This window comes from Pistacia vera, unplaced genomic scaffold, assembly GCF_008641045.1.
Source record: "Pistacia vera cultivar Batoury unplaced genomic scaffold, PisVer_v2 Contig565, whole genome shotgun sequence".
NCBI classification, from domain to species: domain Eukaryota; kingdom Viridiplantae; phylum Streptophyta; class Magnoliopsida; order Sapindales; family Anacardiaceae; genus Pistacia; species Pistacia vera.
Genome location: NW_022196407.1, coordinates 18,191 through 31,304, shown reverse-complemented (window position 1 = coordinate 31,304; position 13,114 = coordinate 18,191).

Genomic DNA, 13,114 nt, shown 5'->3' with positions numbered 1-13,114 from the left:
TGACATGAAGTTGAGACCCTAGTGAACTGTGGATTGAAAGTGGTTCAGTCACCTACTTAGAGACGTGTTATGTATGAAGTTTACATGAACTTTATTGTGATTTCAACAAACTCTAGAACTCACTTGATAATCACTTAAGGCGAAATCCTAGAATTCACATCACTAAGGAAATGATTTAGGCTATTTTTGGACCGATTCAGCCTTTCAAGCCAACCCTTGTTGTTGTCATTGCTAGTTCACCCTTTGAGCCTTTTAAACACAATTTAGCCTTGTTTTTTTTTTTTTTTTTTTTAGTTCTTGGAACTTAATGTTGTACCATATCCTGTTTGAGCCAAAACACAATCCTACCCGCTTTATTATTAAGAGACTTTATTGTTCTTCAAGCTTATTACGAGTTTTGGTAAGAAAGTATGGTTGTCACAACCACATGTGCGAAGAAACAGGTTGTGAAGGGTGTGGAGTGTTTGTAAAATCAGTGGGGATATGCATGTGTTGTTAAAAAAAAAAAAACACTATAAAATTCCTGCTAGTTAAAGGTATATCGGTGGAAACCAGAACCCGCCTTAAAAACTGTCTAGCAGTAATGGTGACCTCTGGATAACAATGCCACGTAACCTTAGACGCATCTCCCTCGCCGTATTACTGTGCAAAAAAAAAAAAAAAAAAAAAAAAAAAAAAAAATTAGTTTGAGGTAGTAAATTAATGGACATATTGGTTGGTGGTTGAGAAGAAGTGGAGTTCAATTTGATTTTAGAGTTTGCTTGAGGAAAACAGAGTTCTCTTACTTTGTTATTCCTATCAATTTTTTTTTTTGGAACCCATACTGGCTGAAGTTAACCTTTACAAAGACCTATTGATCTAAGGTAATGTGAAATTCTACATTAGCGGAGAGTGATGTGAAAAGTGAGCCTATGGAGTTTGATTCCATGATTCACATCTAAGTCATAACCCGAATACTGAGATCAAAATTTTGTTCATGAATGTTGTGCATAACACCATCCGAGTTTGTAGACTAATGGTTTGTGGTTGTATAGATGTTCTAGGGTCGACAACGAAAATGAAATTGATGTTTGCATTGTCTGTGAGTTTTAGGTGATTTTTAATTAATCTATTTATTTTGTGTATATGCAATTTTTGAGACATCTTTATGAATTGATCCAAGACTTTTTGTTTGTGGGTAGCATCATTGGAAACCCTCACGAGACTACAACTCATCCAACTAGGGCCACCTAGGGGTTTAAAGGCTTGTTGCATACGCTAAATGCAATCGTGTCAATCTACGAAAGTGATTTAGGATAGTTTAGATTTAGGTTCTTAATTAGTTGTTTTCTTTTCAAGCTTAGAGACTTATTTTATCGCTTATTTTGCTAGGGACTAGCAAAAAGCTGGTTGGGGGTTGTGATAAGAGCTTGAATGTTTATATTTTGTTAGTGATTTAATTGGTTTATTTATGGAAAAATGTGTTTAAAGTGTGGAATTTGGATTGTTTCTTTCATAAATACCATTTATGGGATCACAGGTGCATATTGAGTGTTTTCAGGCTCAAATAGGTTGTTGAAGGGAAAAGAATGATGTCGATAGGATTCACGATGCGTAGGAACAAACGGCACAAGAATCAGGGTCGAAATGAGGGAGTTGTGGTACGTCAAAGATGTTACGGAAAATCTGGAAATTCTTCATTATGAGTATGCCTCGATATTTCTATCATAACTTGAGCTGTAGAAGTCAGAATTTGACGATTTGGTGGTGTTGGAAAGCTTATTTAGAGAGCTACAATGTTCATGTTGATGACTTCATCTAATTCTAAAGTTTACAGATGCGTTGGACAGAAGGAACGATCGCCGCGGTGACCATTCCTACCGCCGCGGCGGTGGGTCACGGGTTTGTGTTAATTCATTACCCTAATCCGAATCTGAATGGGTTAAGTTTTCTAATATTTTTCCTAAGCATGACCAAGAACCCCAGGGATATAAAAGAGAGTTTTTAAGAAATTAAAGGGGACTTTTTGGAAGAAGAAGACGGCTATCAAGTTGGAGATCGGGATCCGGAGAGCTCTTGTTCACCGATTAGAGAAGTTTTTATCTTTTTCTTTCTTGAACTGATGTCATTGAATAGAATGGTGGATTTGTTTATTTTCATTATGAACTAATTCTCTTTTCTAGGGCTAAGATGTAGCCCGATTTATGAATATGTGTTGACTTGAATTGTTGTTAATTTTTATTGAGTTTATAATTCTAAGTTTTATTACTGTGCATAATGCTTTCAATTCTCAAGGGCCCGAGGGTTGAATGATATCAAGGGTTAGGTTGAGATCGAGAGATGAAACCTGATTTATGTTAGGTAATAAAACCATAGATTGAGCGAATGCTAGAGATAGGTTACTGCGATCTGTGAGGCTCCGGTAAATTCCATAGAGCTTAATGATCTCTTAGCTCCTAAATCCAATTTAAAGATATCTTGGGTTGTTGTTTAAGGGTTAATTTGCTAATTGCTCGGGAGAGAGTTAGTGGAATAATAGGGGATTTGGCTTTTAGAATACACTTGATTAGGTTAACAACAGGGGTCTTACATAGGATTAAATCGGTGTGAAATCTATGCCCTAGGTTTAGTCATATTGATTTTTACTTCAAAGTGTTTACAAATTCTGCCTTTATTTAGTACTTAGTTTTTAGTTTATTTACTTTTTCATTAAATTCATCCTTAAACTTTAGTTTAATCAAATAGCAATAGAATATAATAGTTTGGTACTTGGTAGGTAGTTCCCTTGGGATTCGACACTCGTTTACTCGAGTTTTACTACTTGCATGATTTCATACACTTGCGAATAGCCTGTCACTTATACTGTATTATCTGTGCCCTAGGTCAGGATAATACTGGGGCTATGGACATTTCTAAAATGACCACCATATGTTCTCATAAGGCTCACTATCGAGATTTCAAACACTCAATACCCTCGTCATGGTTTTACCATCTTAAGGACATATATCATTTTCTTATACAAATATAATTAGATCACATGATATAGTAGAAAATGTCTTTTATTGATTAATAGACATTATTACAAAAAGTATTCTACAATAGTTGATTGGCTCTAAGGCACCTCTAACACGCTGAGCTCAAGGTAATGATTACAAATCTGCAAGTGGGTTGGTGTCGTGCAAGTCCTTCCTGGCGTTCCATTGGTTGATAACTTAGGGAATATTCTCAAATTGAATGGGGCCTGGACATGTGTGAGAACCAAATTCATTCACAGACAAAACTTGAGTTTTGGCTGGGTTGTTGACAACTATATTCTTTTTGTCTTGGGCGACATAGCATACTTTGGATGGCGTAAAGCCTTCTTGAACTCTGATTGGTGCTTGCTAACATCAACTTATGTCAACCTTGATTTTTTTAGGCATAACAATATATAATAACTATTGTAGTAATAAAAGGATTATCAGAATGGGGATGTTCACGTAGCTTTAGTTTGCATGAAAGTTGGTTTCTTTATGCATGATCCTTACATAATCTTGCTAACGATGATGACCACAAGTGTGGTAAATAGGTCACATAATCTAGCCCAAATTAAATAAAGTCCCATATAAAGTCCATAAAAAAGGGGCTGGGAAAGCTAAGACAATGTCCATAATGGAGTAAATTGGTCATTGACAATCCAAATCCCAGATGTTTGCTAAAAGGGAGGAAGGCCAGCCTAAAGGCTTCCAAATTGTGCATACACTTATTTGAATAACAACGATTTTCCTCAAACAAATATTCTTCTTGGGCTTATCTTTACTTTCCTTTTGATGTTTAGCCAAACTTTTATTTTTCAGTTTCACTAAATTTGTTTAAGAAAAGTGTTATTTGGACGTTATTAATGTGTTTATTAACCCTTAATTAAAGGATATAATAAAAATATTGTATACACAAAATAAAAAGAATTCGGCAATATGTATGAATGTAGAAATTAATCACTTTAAATATTTTTGGCATATGAGAGAGAAATACAACAGACATTTGAATTCAATGAATCTAACCTAGCAGTTTAATTAAACTTCCCCAACTAACTTAATCAATAAGTTTAATAGTTCTCCTCAGTCAAGACAAATTAACCCCAAATTAGGTAAAATGAAGAGTGTGTTTGATTGGGCTTATCTATTGACAAAAGAGCTAATTTAAAATCATAAGCACTTTTGAAGTTTTTTTTGCTTGTTTAGTAACATTTCAAAATCGCTTGTAAGATTTAAAATAAACTACTTTCGTGTTTATGAGAGAAGCTCAAATTTTGACATTCCCTATAAACTCTTTCTGAACTTATTAAAAATATTGAAATTCCTATAAGCCATTACTTGACATACAATATAACCTGTCTTTTCACCAAACACCTTGTGCTACGAAGTGATTAACTACCACAAAGCACTTAATCTAATACATTGTGCAATAATAACTATTGAGATTGTGGAGCCAAATTCAATCCAAATTAGTTTTGAATTAGGACATGGGTTTTCCTAATATATTTCTATGTAGAATTTTTTTTCCTTCAGGAATAGAATTAGGACTAGAAATATATAATTGTATTAGGAATTAAAATAAAATTCCTATTAGGATATGATATTTGAGTCCTATTAGGAATAGTATCTCATGTATTACCTATAAAAAAAGGGGTTAAGTCCTAGAGTTAGCCATGAAAAAAGGAATAGATGGTAAAGCCACAATTAGAGAGCGAGAGCCATCAAAGAGAGTTTGGTGAGTGAGCCAATTTGTGAGGTTTGTGAGATATTCTTGTAATTTTTTTCTTCTTCATAGTGAAATTTCACAGTAGCAGAGTGGACTTAGCTCTCATATGGAGAGTGAACCACTATAAATCTTGTGTTTTTGTGTGTGGTTATTTATTTGTCATTTTTTTGCATTATTGTTTCACTTTCATAGGGATTTAGGATTTGCTAGCATCTAACTAAATTCCCACAAAAACTAGTATCAGAGCAAGGATTGAGGAAGAAAGCGATGGCTAGAGAAGAAGGAGGATATGCACCTGGGATCAACGAGTTTGATGGAATAGATTAGCATTCTAGAAGATGCAGATTAAAGATCATTTGTATGAAAAAAATTTATATCTATCTCCCTTAGGAGAAAAACCCGAAAAGATGTCAGATGAAGATTGAGTACCCCTTGATAACAAGTATTATGAGTTATTTGATTGACATTGACCAATAAGGTGGCAAGTAACATGGCAAAGGAGACAACCACAACTAGGTTGATAAGGATCTAGTCTGATATGCATGAGAAGCCTTCTATAAATAACAATGTACATCTTATGAAAAAATTATTTAATCTAAAGATAAGAGAAGGTGCTTTAGTGACAGAGCATATGAATAATTTTAATACAACTATTAATCAACTGTCGTCTGTAAAAATTGATTTTCATGAGGAAGATCGTGCCCTAATTCTTATGGTCTCCCTATCATATAGTTTGGAGCCTATGAGAGCAACAATTAGTAATTCAATAGGTAGTGCAAAATTAAAACTCACCAATGTCAAGTGAGATAACATCGAATGCTTTGAACGTTTAAACAACAGGCAGGGGCTACGATAGAAATTCCAACAAAGGTAGAGGAAGATCAAAATCAAGGAGTGAAAGAAGCAAGTCCAGGTTCATAATCACTCATTTCATAAAACCAAAACTGCTTCAGCAATCCCATTCTGTGATGCATGTAAATTTGGTAAATTGCACACAAATCATTTTCCTGCTCATCTTCTAGAGTCACTGAACCCCTTGAACTTGTTCATAGTGATGTATGGGGACCTGCTCCTATTGCTTCAATTAAAGGTTTTAAGTACTATCTTCAATTCATAAATGATTTTAGTCGCTTTATATGGTTGTTTCCCTTGCATACAAAAGCCGAAGTTCAATTTGTTTTTATTAAATTTCATCATTCAGCATAGAGACAGTTTGGTCTTAAGCTTAAATGTCTTCAATTTGACCAAAGAGGTGAGTACAGATGGTTAATTCCTTATCTTGACAAAGCTAGTATTCAGTATAGACACTCATGTGCATATTTGCATCAACAAAATGGGAGGAGTGAAAGAAAACATAGGCATGTAGTTGAAACTGGACTCATTTTACTTGCTCATGCATCAATGCCTTTGAAATATTGGTGGACTGCTTTTGATACAATTGTATATATGATTAACATAATGCCTTTAGCAGTTTTAGACTTTGTTTCTCCTTACCAAATGTTATTCTATTCTACACCTTTATACTCTTCTCTTAAAGTGTTTGGTTGTGCATGTTTCCCTTTTCTTAGAGATTACAACAAACACAAATTCAACTTTCATTCTTCCAAATGTGTTTTCATACGGTACAGTATTGTTCACAAATGATATAAGTGTCTTAGGTCTGATGGATAGGTTTTTATTACTCCTAATGTTCAGTTTAATGAAACTGAATTTTCTTTTTCTCTTGGTTTTTGTCCTTCATCTAGCTTTCCTAAAAATGTGTCTTCTGATAACTTAGTTAATTCAAACAAGTCCTCTACAAATTCTTTTTCCTTTGTCTCTATTCAGTTTCCTCTTTCATTAGCTAATACAAGTCCTCCAGCTACTGATGCAAGTTCTCCAGCAGTGCCCTGTCCTAAAACCATTCCCATCACAACTATTGGTAAGGAGACCTCTATATCAACATCTGTTCATTCTCCAACACTACTGCACATTTACAAACACAACCTTCCTCTTCTATGTCCTTACATACCATAGACTCTTTGTAAACCCCTCCCTAGCTAGGTATTTCCTAAGTATCCCTTGGCCATCGAGAACCTAGAAAACGCACGCCTAGGAAAGAAGTTTATTTTTTAAATCCTATTTAAAGAATAAACTTGTAGTTTATATATATATATATATATATATATATATATATATATATATATAATATATATATTTTAATTTAATTTCTAAACTATAATAAGTTCATTGTACAAGTCAAAAATATAGTTTCCTTTCTTGGAGTACATTATGAAACCATAGTAATACTTACGAGAAACATACACTCTTTTACAAAATTTACTAGCAATTTGATTTGCTCTATTAATCAAACATATATACTCCATAAACACATGGACATATTTACTACATTATGAATATAAAAATATTACTACACTAATACTAACAAAACAATTCAATAGTCATAATTAAAACATCCCTCATGCTCATAGCATCCCTCGGAATCCTCTCCCAGCTTTATGCTTATCCTTACCTGTAAAACATTTCAAAACATTCGTGGGGTGAGCGCTAATCGTTCAGTAAGGAATATGACCATTTAAAAACTATTAGGTTCATTATACAATATATTACTTAGGAGCTTACCTACCTACAAAGCATAACCCTCATTCTTTGACATAACAAGTTCATAAACATATCATACACTTTGACTTTTTCTCATAAACATAAGTCATAACATACCATACATAATATACATAGAACATATATGACTTGAAATATTCATGTACTGGCATGCTTATTTCTTTTGTCTTTATACTTGATGGTTTCATTAGTCTTTGGTATCCGATCGGATTCATTTGAACCATTACCTTGTTCTTGGTCGTCACCTTAAAGGACTCATAGTTTCCATAAGAATTCCATTCCTCTGATCTTGGTTTATACCTCAAGAGACTCATGGAATTCATTCTTTAACATTTCATAAATTTTTCATATGACAACTAAATAAGCTATTGCATTACCATTATGAATGCAAACATATGGACTAACATCTCCCATGCTCAATCATACTATATTCTCCTACTAAACTTCTTAACTTAATTCATTCAATTTCTCATACAATCAAGGAATTTCAGTAGTAGATTATTCAGGGGTTTATAGAATTAGAAACAATTGGAATTCCATGAAGAAGGTGATGCCATATAGCTGTCACGTTTCAAGAATTTTTCCCTTATCTTCCAATTCGAATTATTTTTTGCTAAAACATAAAAGTTTTAGGTATATTTCTCCAATTTTTAACACTTCAAGAATCAACTCAATCGGACTTCTATACTTCTTATGACCGATTCAATAAACATTACAGTATAAGTCCAAAAAGCCAAATCCGAATTCTATTCATTTTAACCATGTCACCTTCATTTTTCACAGTCACATCTTTGCCATGTCCTCTACATATAAAAGGCCATAAAACCTCCCTTTTTACAGAACCAAAAAGTGCCAAAGTTCGTCCAACTACAAATCTCTTAATTGGCATAATCATCCTCCATATGCACACTACACCAATCAACACACCCATTTAAACAATCCACCAAACATAGAACAGCATCACACTCATATTAACATAAATAAATGTAAGTTCCATAAACCCTAGGTGTTATCAATTGTAGTCATAAGGGAGATTTTTTCCTTACTTTAGTATTCAAAGCACAAAGACACTCCTCCTTAGCTCCAAAGGTTCCCCTTTCTACCTTATACACATAACCATTATGAATTTCTCTTTTAACTAAAAGATTAAAACAACTAGGGTTTTGAAGCTCACCTTAAACTCTGAAATTGAAGTTCTTTAAGTGTGGATGGTGATCTCCTTTGAAAATCAACTTGAAATCCTATGAAAATTTGAGAATAAATGCTTGGATTAGTGGCTTTTATGGTGGATTTGAGAGATGAAGAGAAGATGATATATTGGGGTGTACAAGGCTGACTATCTCTTAAAACCTTATATATTTATTCCATTGTTACTCTAATGTGATTGGTCAATAAAAGTAAGATTAAGGGTCATTTGGCATAATTTTTCAATAAGGGCTTTTTGGTCATTTCTACCACAACTAAATTAGCACTCATTTAATGCCATTTGACTTCTTTAAAACACTTAAATTAAGCAATCCCATTAGTTCAATGACTAATTTACCCTTGGTGCACTTTTATGGATGCTTAAATCATTGGATTGTATGAAAAACCATTAACCCTTGGTTACCGTTTCCGCATTTAACCATATCAATCAACTTTATGACCATTCTACCCTCGTTTCTCTTCAATGACATCACCCTTACACTTTATATGGCCAATCTCGAATACATGTAAATTGACCATTTTACCCTTCTATTAAAAAAAAAAGAAATTACTTGAAAAGGTAATTTCATACCTTAGGGCATCGGAATAATAACGCGAGGTTTACACCTTTCATCACCTTCTATTCAAACCTAATACCAACACCTGTACCTTCATCTCCAATCTACTTTCATCACCTATCTAGTATTTCCCGTGATTCTAACAATCAATTCCTACTTGTTCACTTGAAGTAGATTTGACTGCTTCCCAATTTCCAGACTCACATACTTCTCTCACCAGTGACTCTTTACCCATTTGCTTGCTTGAGATTGACTTGATCCATAACAGTTCTCTACTATAAATTGATTCTCAAGTCCCTGGTAACACTCACCCCATGGTGACTAGAGCCAAATTTGTTATGGCTCAAAACAAAATTGTCTTTCTTATATCAAGAAATCTAATTGTGCAAACTGAACCACTTTAGTTAAAAAGCCTTCACTATCAGAGTGTAAATACTATGCAGTGTGAGTTTGATGCATTGGTTAACAACCATATTGGGTCCCTTGTTCCCATGGCTCCTGATATGAATGTGGTTGCTAATAATGGGTGTTTTGGACAAAATTTCATGTTGATGGTTCTCTTCAGAAGTATAAGGTGTTAGTGTATGCCTTAGGAACCAATCGTCTTTCGGTTTCAGGACTTATATCTAGTAAATGTACCATGAATAAAAGAAAGTGTTCTTTTTCACATGTTGATTTACTGCTTCATTTATATTATATTAATATTGCTGTGAAATGTTTAGATGACACGGATCTTCAGAAGATCAATTCATCGAAGAATTCCCTATGCAAGTAACGTTAATTGTGCAATAACATTGCATAGTAGGCATGTTGAATGTCTCCATTGAATATCATTGATGGTATTAGTTTGGTGATTATAAGAGGTATGTCACTAAGGCATTAGTATGGATAATGGTTAGTGAACTATTTATCGAATAGACCAATATGATGAATCACTTGGACATGGTCAATGATGCATCATAAGATCGTGCTAGTGTACCATTGATCCTTAGACCTGAGCATCATAGTTGGAATCAACATAGGATGCATTGGTCATATGGTGTATAAGGCGAGACTAGTCATGTCTTGTGTAATAAGCCGGTTTGGTCACATGTTTCATGTGCGAGACACAGTGATGTCACGATGGGATTCGTTAACTCAAAATAATCCAATCCTGAGTTCCCAGACGAATGTCAATAAACATTAAAAAAGGGAAATCCTAGCCAGAGCATAATGAATGTCAGATGAAAAGTAGTTTCATGTTGATGGGTTCCATAGTATCGATTGACAATTCAATTAAAGATTAAGTTAAGGGATTTGACATACCTGAACCATCTTAATCGGGATTAGATAATGGAGGGATTTTACTACACAGTACGTTCGATCAAAATAGGTTCATTGAAGTTTACACTTCATTGTGGTTTAGAGGTTATGGAACATTGCTAGACTTCTATCATAATTAGTAGGATTTCCATATAAGAGTTATAACGAAACATATCAAATTCGATATTGGGCCCACGGTTAGATCACAATGAACCAAATGATCACACATAAACAATACATATCCTTAATCAGATTAATGATGTTCGAACGTAAGCAGTTGCATCCTGAATTATGTAATGGTGAGAATTTATCCTGATTAGCACTAACCAAGTGTAACAAGGATTAATTAATATTATTATGAATCATATCAATAATGGGGACAAAAGTGCATTGGTTTTATTCTAAAGAGTTAGAATATTAATGGGATTAAAATTGGGCTAATTATGAATTAACCATAAAACCAAGGAGTTGACATAAATGCTCTTTTCCAAGATTAATTTTAAATTGTTTGAGGACTTCCCATGACAATTTAAAATTACACTTTGTGCCCATAGTTATAAACCAAGTGTTATACCTTTTTCATTGAATTGAAAGAATTGAAACAAAATCACTCTCTCATTTTCTCTCTCACTGGCCTCTCTTCCTTGACTTGTGTGGATCACATTTTGAGGTTCTTCAAGTTCACTTGAAGGACTAAGACTCCAAGAAAGAATTCAGTGTATAGCAAAGGAATAGGTATATTCCATTCTTACCTTGAAATTTTTTTGGGCTTATGTTGTTTGTTTGTGTTCTACCTTGCATCCATCATCTTGTTCTTCATTTTACACCTTTTCCATGTCCAAAATGCATGAATCCTAACATAAGGCTAGGTTAGTAGCCAAAGAATTCCAACAACTCTTAGGTTGACTACTTCGAAACCTTTATCCCTATTATAAAGCCTTCCACCATCAGATTATTTTAACTCTTGTTGTCACATATGGTTGGGACATCCAATAGGTTGATGTCATAATGCCTTTTTAAATGGTGATTTGAATGAGATTGTTTACATGAAATAGCCTAAGGGTTTGAGAGTTTTCATCACCCATCTTATGTATGCAAATTTCATGAGGCTCTTTATGGCCTTAAGCAGGCACCAAGCTGGTTTGACAAATTTAAACAAGCACTTCTGTCTCAAGGCTTCAGCCTCATCTTCATTCTTAGCAGGATAATCAAGTAACCTACATATTTGTCTATGTCGATGATATCCTCATCACTAGTTTAGATGCTTCCTTTACACTTCAACTTGTGAAGGATTTAAATGACAAATTTGCCTTGAAGTTCTTGGAATAGTAAGTACTTTCTTAGTCTTAAAGCCACTTGAACATTCCAAGGACTTCATCTTAAACCAACAAAATACATCAACGATCTTCTCGTCAAAACCAGATGGTGGATGTTATGCTTGTTCATTCTTATGGCATTAGAGTAAAGTTTTTTTCAAATGACAGTGCACCTTTTAATCATCCCAGTCTTTACAGAGTACTATTGGAGCCTTGCAATACTTGGCCTTAACTAGGCCTGACACAAGCTTACTGTCAACAAACTTAGTCAATTCTTGCAAGCACCAATAGAGCTTCAGTAGCAAGCTTGTAAGAAAGTGTTGAAGTATATTAAGGGCACTTAATATCATGGTTTTCAATTTAAACTTACATGCATTACCTGTTGAGTGTTATGTTGATGTTGATTGGGGTGGCAACCTAGATGATAGGAGGTCTACAAGTGGCTATTGTGTTGTCTTAGGTCCCAACCTAATACAATAGAGCTCCAAAAAATAGAAGGTGGTTGCCTTATCCTCTACAGAGGCTGAATACAGAGCTCTTGCTCACAGGCTCTGAAATTGCTCGGTTGAAAAGTATTTTTTCAGAATTGGGGTTAAGTTCGCCTTCTCTCCAATTATTTGGTGTGACAATGTAAGTGCTAAAGCACTTGCTGCTAATCTAGCCTTTCATGCTAGAACCAAGCATATTGAGATTGATGCACCTACATTAGGGATCAAGTTCTTGCAAAGTACATTGTTGTGCAATATGTGCCTTCCACTGCAAAATGTAGATGTTTTAACCAAGGCCTTTTCTATTTCCCAGTTTCATATTTGAAGGGAAGTTAGTGTAGTTGCTGTAACAACAATGGAAATGAAGCTGATACAAGAGTTGGTGTTGGTAGTAGCACTATCGCACGAGAATGGTCATCCGGAACTGAAGTTTTACATTGTGTGTTGATAGTCATTGTTTGTTATTGAAGTTGAAGATAACATTTGGAGCAGTTTTTTTTAAGATTAATCATTCTGCTGATTTAAGACTTAATCAGTTCTTTGAAATTGAAGTTGAACAATTTTTTATTGTTTGACATTGAACTGTAGTGTTGCGTGAGAGTTTGAAGTTGAAGTTAAAATAACATACTAGAGTATTGTTTTTAAGACTTAATCATACTGATTATTGAAGCTCATTCAAATTTTTTTTTTTTTCGAAGATGATTTCTGCTTTTGTAGATGAATTTTTTAAGGAACAGCTTGTTTTTAGACTTATCATTCTGATATGAAGTTTATTCAGTTCTTTTGAAGATAAAGTTAGTGCATTTTGCAGACGAAGTTTTGAAGGAGTAGTTTGTTTTTAGACTTCATCATTCTAGTGATTGAAGTTTATTCAGTTTTTTGAAGATAAGTTTAGTGCATTTTGCAG